Source organism: Panicum virgatum, chromosome 2N, assembly GCF_016808335.1.
Source record: "Panicum virgatum strain AP13 chromosome 2N, P.virgatum_v5, whole genome shotgun sequence".
Classification (NCBI taxonomy): domain Eukaryota; kingdom Viridiplantae; phylum Streptophyta; class Magnoliopsida; order Poales; family Poaceae; genus Panicum; species Panicum virgatum.
The window spans coordinates 45,595,044-45,601,043 of record NC_053146.1 but is presented as its reverse complement, the minus strand read 5'-3'; the positions used below and the strand labels follow the sequence as shown (position 1 = coordinate 45,601,043).

General features: G+C 43.0%; 1 pseudogene; it reads right to left on the bottom strand.

Moving 5' to 3' along the window:
- Window positions 1-1,119: 1,119 nt before the first annotated feature.
- On the bottom strand, window positions 1,120-3,284 carry LOC120660704 (annotated as a pseudogene).
- Window positions 3,285-6,000: the final 2,716 nt, after the last annotated feature.

Below are 6,000 nucleotides of genomic sequence, written 5' to 3'. Positions count from 1 at the left end.
ATAAAATCCACTCCTTCCATCTGATAGGAAATGATCAGATACAGCCATGTCCGAATATGATGCCAAACAATTACAAGAAATATGTGCAAGCATGCTGACAAAAGAAACACACATACTCAAATAGTTTGTCCACATACTCAAATAGTTTGTCCATAAGTTGTCAAAAAGTGTTCTGACAGTGTAAGTACAGGTCAGTTTGCTTAATACAAAAGTAACATATCCCTTCGAAGTTCCAGATCTTTTTGGTACTATAGAAGCTACAAAGCACAAGGATTCTAGACACCTGATCCTACATTAATCTCAACTGGCAGCATTTTCTGCATATGGATCATAATGAACTACAATACTCATTACTGTTGTTGCAAAGAATAATACACAATTACAACAGGGCAGATCTGTGTTTCCAATGATGATTTGGCTTGAACATTTCACAAGATTCATGGTTGTAACATGTACTGAGCCACTGAGGTAACTAGAAAAGCTACAGTTAAAAGGAATACACTAGAGTGAACCTCACTACTCACGTTACAGCTTATGCCTAGCCGAAGTGTTCCAATTCTGCAAGGGCCTATTTGTAATAAACTAAATAAATTAACAAGATTAAAATGAGTTATCATCTTTTCCAATCTTATTTTGGGGGCTTGTACACGTTTTAGAAGGTTGGTCTTTTCGCCTTCATGTGTCAAGTTATTGGCTGGTGTTAACATGAGATGAGACCACCTCTGACTTGCTGAAAAAATTTACAGTTTAAATGCAGTTAATTTTCACTATTTTAGACTTACATGGCATTTTCCTCATGTCTTGGCCTAAGGAAATCTGTTTGAAATTTCGATCAATTTCATCCATCAGAAAAGAACGACAAAAACATAAACGCTGACATAAATTATATGTTCTCACAATAATATGATACATTGTGCTTTGTGCATATGAAATTACGAGTAACTTAAATAGGTAACTTAAATAGAAATAGTAACAATCATTTCCCTGAATAGGAGTATGCATCTTCATCTTTTTACGTACAAAACAAGAAACTGAATGACAAACGACATATCCTAATTTTTTGCATGTAGCACATTGCGCAAGAAAAGATGCAGAATACTGGAGGTAAAATGTACGAGATAGAGTGAAGTACCTCTTGCTACTCATATTCTTATTGAAAAAGGTATATTGAATAATTAACAAGATGTCACAGGCATGGAATTGATGCAGTTACAGGAAAATAACAATGCCATAGTTACATGTGAAGAATATGGACACAGGTACATACAATTAGCTAGGTTACTGTGAAATTGTAAAATTTACACTATGATTGATTTCCTTAGCTCATTTGTCAACAGGAGGCACTTCAAGCCACTTGGCACGAAACCCAGTCCCTTGGCAATCAGCACAACTTGCAAAGCCCTGAGATAGAAGAACATCATATGTAAAATTTTAATAGATTACATCATAGTCATATCAAATGGACATGTTCATGGAACACCAAAGTGCTGTGCAGTATATGTATTTCACATGGTCTGAATTTAGATGTATTTGCAAAATCTGTAAATGAATAGCAAGGATATACAACCTTTCCAGAGCATATCACACATTTTGTATTTCTTGGCGGTACTTCACACAGCATGTTGTTGCCAAGGATAAAGAAGCCTGTGCCTGCACACCACTTGCACTCCACATGGCCAGAAGATTGACAGGAGGAGCAAGAAACTGGTCTTGGTTGCTGCATACCAGATCGTGGATGTTAGATGGCAGCATAAGACTGGGCAACTAATAAAGAGCATTGCTGCAGATAGAATAAAGATCAGATTTGCCCACTTCTGATCGAATTTAACTCTCTTATGTAATCACCAGCCTTGGGTGGTGAAATAACAAGAAACTTGGGATCTTTGTTTAGCTGCCTTTTAGGCAAGGAGTCCACAATGTAGATTTCTAAATAATGCAATTATGACTTTTAAGCAATGTGCATCCTGTAACAAACACTATATCTCTTTTATTAGTAATCAATTATATTAGACAGAGATTTGGACAATTAAAAGCAAGCAATTAGGATAAGTAGCATTTCCATATCCATATCCATCTTCTCCAAATTAGGTTATTGTCACATACATGGAAAAAACATTCAACACCATGCTCTTCCAAAACTTTGGAACACTTCTCTTTATTGTGTATGCATAAGTAATTGGATTAATCAAATGATACAAAAGCACTCCTATCATATCAAATATGCCTTAAGCTGAGGATATCTATTTGTGAATACAAAGCCACTCTATGCAAAGCTATAGGACTATAGTATTATCAATATTCTACATAGCTTAAATCAACTGGTAGCTTAAACTCCCTCAAATGGTGTGGGTCCTTGGGCTTCACAAGTAAACAAAGTCCTCTAAATTTAAAAAGTTGAAGCCCTCTGCTGCCACTCATAGGAGTTAGCTAAGCTCTCACACGTGAGGGTGTGGATTCTCAACTAAGCTTAAGAGGGTGTTTGGTTCACTATCATGGTTTGCCACAACAATAGGCAAGGGACACAAGGTTGACCAAGTACAACTATTGTTTGGTTCATGACTAAATGTGTGGCTTGCTGCAATTTCTTAGCTTTTAGCCCAGCAGCCATACACCCTTTCTAGCCATAACTTACTGCAATATGGTCAAAATTTTGTTTCCCATGAGTTGTGGCCTGCCACAATTTTGGCACGAGGATTTGGCAAAATGTGGTGAGGAGTTGAAGTCCTTCTCCACCAATTTCTCAGAAGAGATGGCTAGGCTCCCCAAATTAGCACCTTAAAGATCTGTGCAGGAATTTGACGTGAAATGGTCCAACTTGTAAAGAAAGTCTTTATAAAAGACAAGGATCATTACATCTGAGTCATTCCTCATTAACACTACGATTCCTAGTATGTCTCAGTCTAACTGCACGCAACACATGCCGGACGGATCGAACGAAGAAACATCACCGAAAATAAGAGTGATTAGGGAGTCTGGGGAACCTTAGAGATGAGCCAGGCGCGTTCCATGCGCTTGGCGAAGTCGGAGGAGCTCCCCGGCGAGTCGACGGTGGAGGCCAGGGGAGCGACGAGCCGGGGCCCTGGCCCCCGCGGAGAAGGCCCAGGAAAGGGCTTCCTGAAGCTCTCAGGAGGGGCTGCGTGGCGGGGGGGGGTGGGGCGAAGGCGGCCGCGCGGGCCCCGCAGGTGGTCGCCGGCGTCTGCATCGGTCGGAAGGGCTCCGCCTCGGGTCGGACGGAGAGGGGGAAGAATGCAGAGGCTGGGGAAGGAGGGGAAGAAGGAGGCTCTGGTTCCGTGGGCCTGACCGGGCTGAAATCTAGTCATGGTCCGTCACTGACAGGTGGGCTAAAGATAGCAGTAACGGGTCGTGTCGTCTTTAGCTGGCTGTGGCGTCCCGGACTCGCGCAGATGGAAATTTGCTGCACGAGTGCGCACCGTAGCGGGAAGAGTCGTCCTCTTCTTCGAAAAATCTACTCACTCCGTTCCAAGAAAGTTCGCAACGGAACGGAGGGAGTAGCGGCCAAGAGAAGAAGAGAAATTCAAACCTAACATCAAAGTGAAGATATTTTTTCATCTAAATCTGGCCAGCTGAAAAGCAAATGCCGAGAATTTAAAGGAACTCCGGGGGCTGTAAATGGCATTTCGGGCATCGTTCTTAATCTGAACGTGCTTTAACTGACTATATAGGAATGTGTGTTTTGGGCAATAATCCCATCAACATGCATGGGTGGAGAGAAATAGATGGCATCTTATTTGCACATTGTCCGGCTATTTAAAATTACAACATAAAACCTCTCTTAATTCAAACATAAAAGTATTTACAACTTCTAAGAGTTGCAACTTGCAACGAGTATATCTCTTTGAAACAATAAGTGCACTAGACAAAACAAAAGACAAACTTCTACCATTGTACTGTACGGAACTGACGGAGCCTAAAGTTAGCTATAAGCTTGAAATGAGTATATGTAGTTAGTCTGTAAAAATAAAGTCCGCATAATTTTTGTGTGTGGATCGGTGACCATAAAAGTCCATATGGATCCTCTTTAGTTCAATAGTTACCGCTCTCTACTATACTGTTTCAAAATGTAAGATATTTTAGTTTTAGCCCAAGTCAAACTTATCTAACTTTGACTATATTTAAAGAAAGTGTGCCAATATCTACTATATTTACATCTGAGTCAATCAATTATATTTTAACAGATACTTATTTGAAACCAGTCTAGAATGAAGTTTTCATATGAGCACAATTATAACATTATGAGTATTTATTATATAAATAAGGGAACATAGTAAAGTTTTAAAGTTGAGAAACAGTTAATCAATAGCATGTATACATCAATACATGCAAATCAAAAGTACAATCACAGAGAAGTAGAGGAATAGAAACCCTTTTTTTTTTGGAGTACGAAATGCAGGCCTTGTACCACCCTCAGTTTATAGATGGAAAAGATAAGCCTTTACATGTTGGGCTAAGCCCCCTTCTGATGGGCTGGGTTGGTATCTTAGGTAGATTCCACTTTATCATGGGCTAAGGCTGTTGTATTTATATAGCCTCATGCTTGTGACCAGCTAAGGTAACTCGGTATATGTTAAATAAATAATAAATCTTGTAAATACCAAAAGAAATAGAAAACACCATATTCTATTTGGATGAAAAGCTAACTCAAGAACAATGACATATCCTCAAGAACGATATAATATTCACCGGTCAGTTTTGAAATGACGGATTGGAATGAGATGATCATTAGTTTCATATGAACGATAATTAATGTTCTAAATAACTTGTATTTGAAATCACAGTACTTTGCATTCACTATAGATTTTTTTTAACGAACCAGCCAGGAGAGCTGCCGATTACATTTAAAAGAAGAAACAACACCCAGATTGGTCACAACCAACAAAGAAAAAAGATGCACCTGCCGGTTGGATTGGGACATCAACACAGCCACACAACTCCACTCAAGCTTTGCTCTACAAGACCACCACTCCACGCGACGACGGAAGCAAAACTGAAGCACTACCACAGCACCCACCCACAACCCACACTCATGTAGTCGTCGAAAACCTCAAGCGTGACCACGCTGCAGTAGAAGTCGAAGGAGGCAGACAACACCACACCAAGAAGGCCACCGCCATGCAAGACCCATCACCGCGATGCCGCTGCAACAACACATTCCACCCGACGGGGTGAAAAACATCGGATCCGAACCACTCGCAGGCTGCCTCGCAGTCGCCACCACGACAACACAACGCGCGGGGCCTCACCGCATCCGCCGTTGGACTCCACCTCTCTCTTGTCGCCTCGAGGAAAACACTGCAGACGGGGGCCTTGCCACGCCCGTCACAGTACTCCACACTCCGGATCCGTTTCTTAAGTCGCCGTCGAGATGGAGAGCAAAGATGCCCCACTCCCTAAGATCTCTAGCAACAACCAAGCCATCGCCGCAGGTCGACCTCACCTCGTTGCTTCACCATCGCAGCTAGCGACCACCGCCAGAGTAGTGAGCCAGAGAAGTCGCTTGCGCCATCTTCCGATGTTGTACCGCACCAAGTGGCCCAGCCATGCTGAGCAACCCGCTGCAGTCCACTACAAGCCAAGTCAACCCACGATGCCATTGCGGCAAGCGCCGTCTTCCGACGCAGTCCCACACCGCACTGACAGTCGCCAAGCAATGCTAGCCGCCGCGGTCCGCTGCAAATAGCCAACCAACAACCATGTGCCAACCCCTGGCCGCCACCAAGACCACGATTGCCGCTACGCGGGCTCGGCAACACCCTTCGAGCTTGTCACGCGGCGGAAATATCGACCCCGGCTCAAGCCCCCATGGACAATGGGCCGGCAATGCCACAAACCGAGCTGGGTCTCTAGAGACGACACCTCCAAGGAGGGCACGACGCCGAAAGCGCCGCCGTCGCTCGTCTAGGATATGGACAGGGTTTTCACCCAGAGAACCCCGTGCGGCAAAGTTAGAGCTCCAAAATGATGCCGCCAATAGGGAGAACG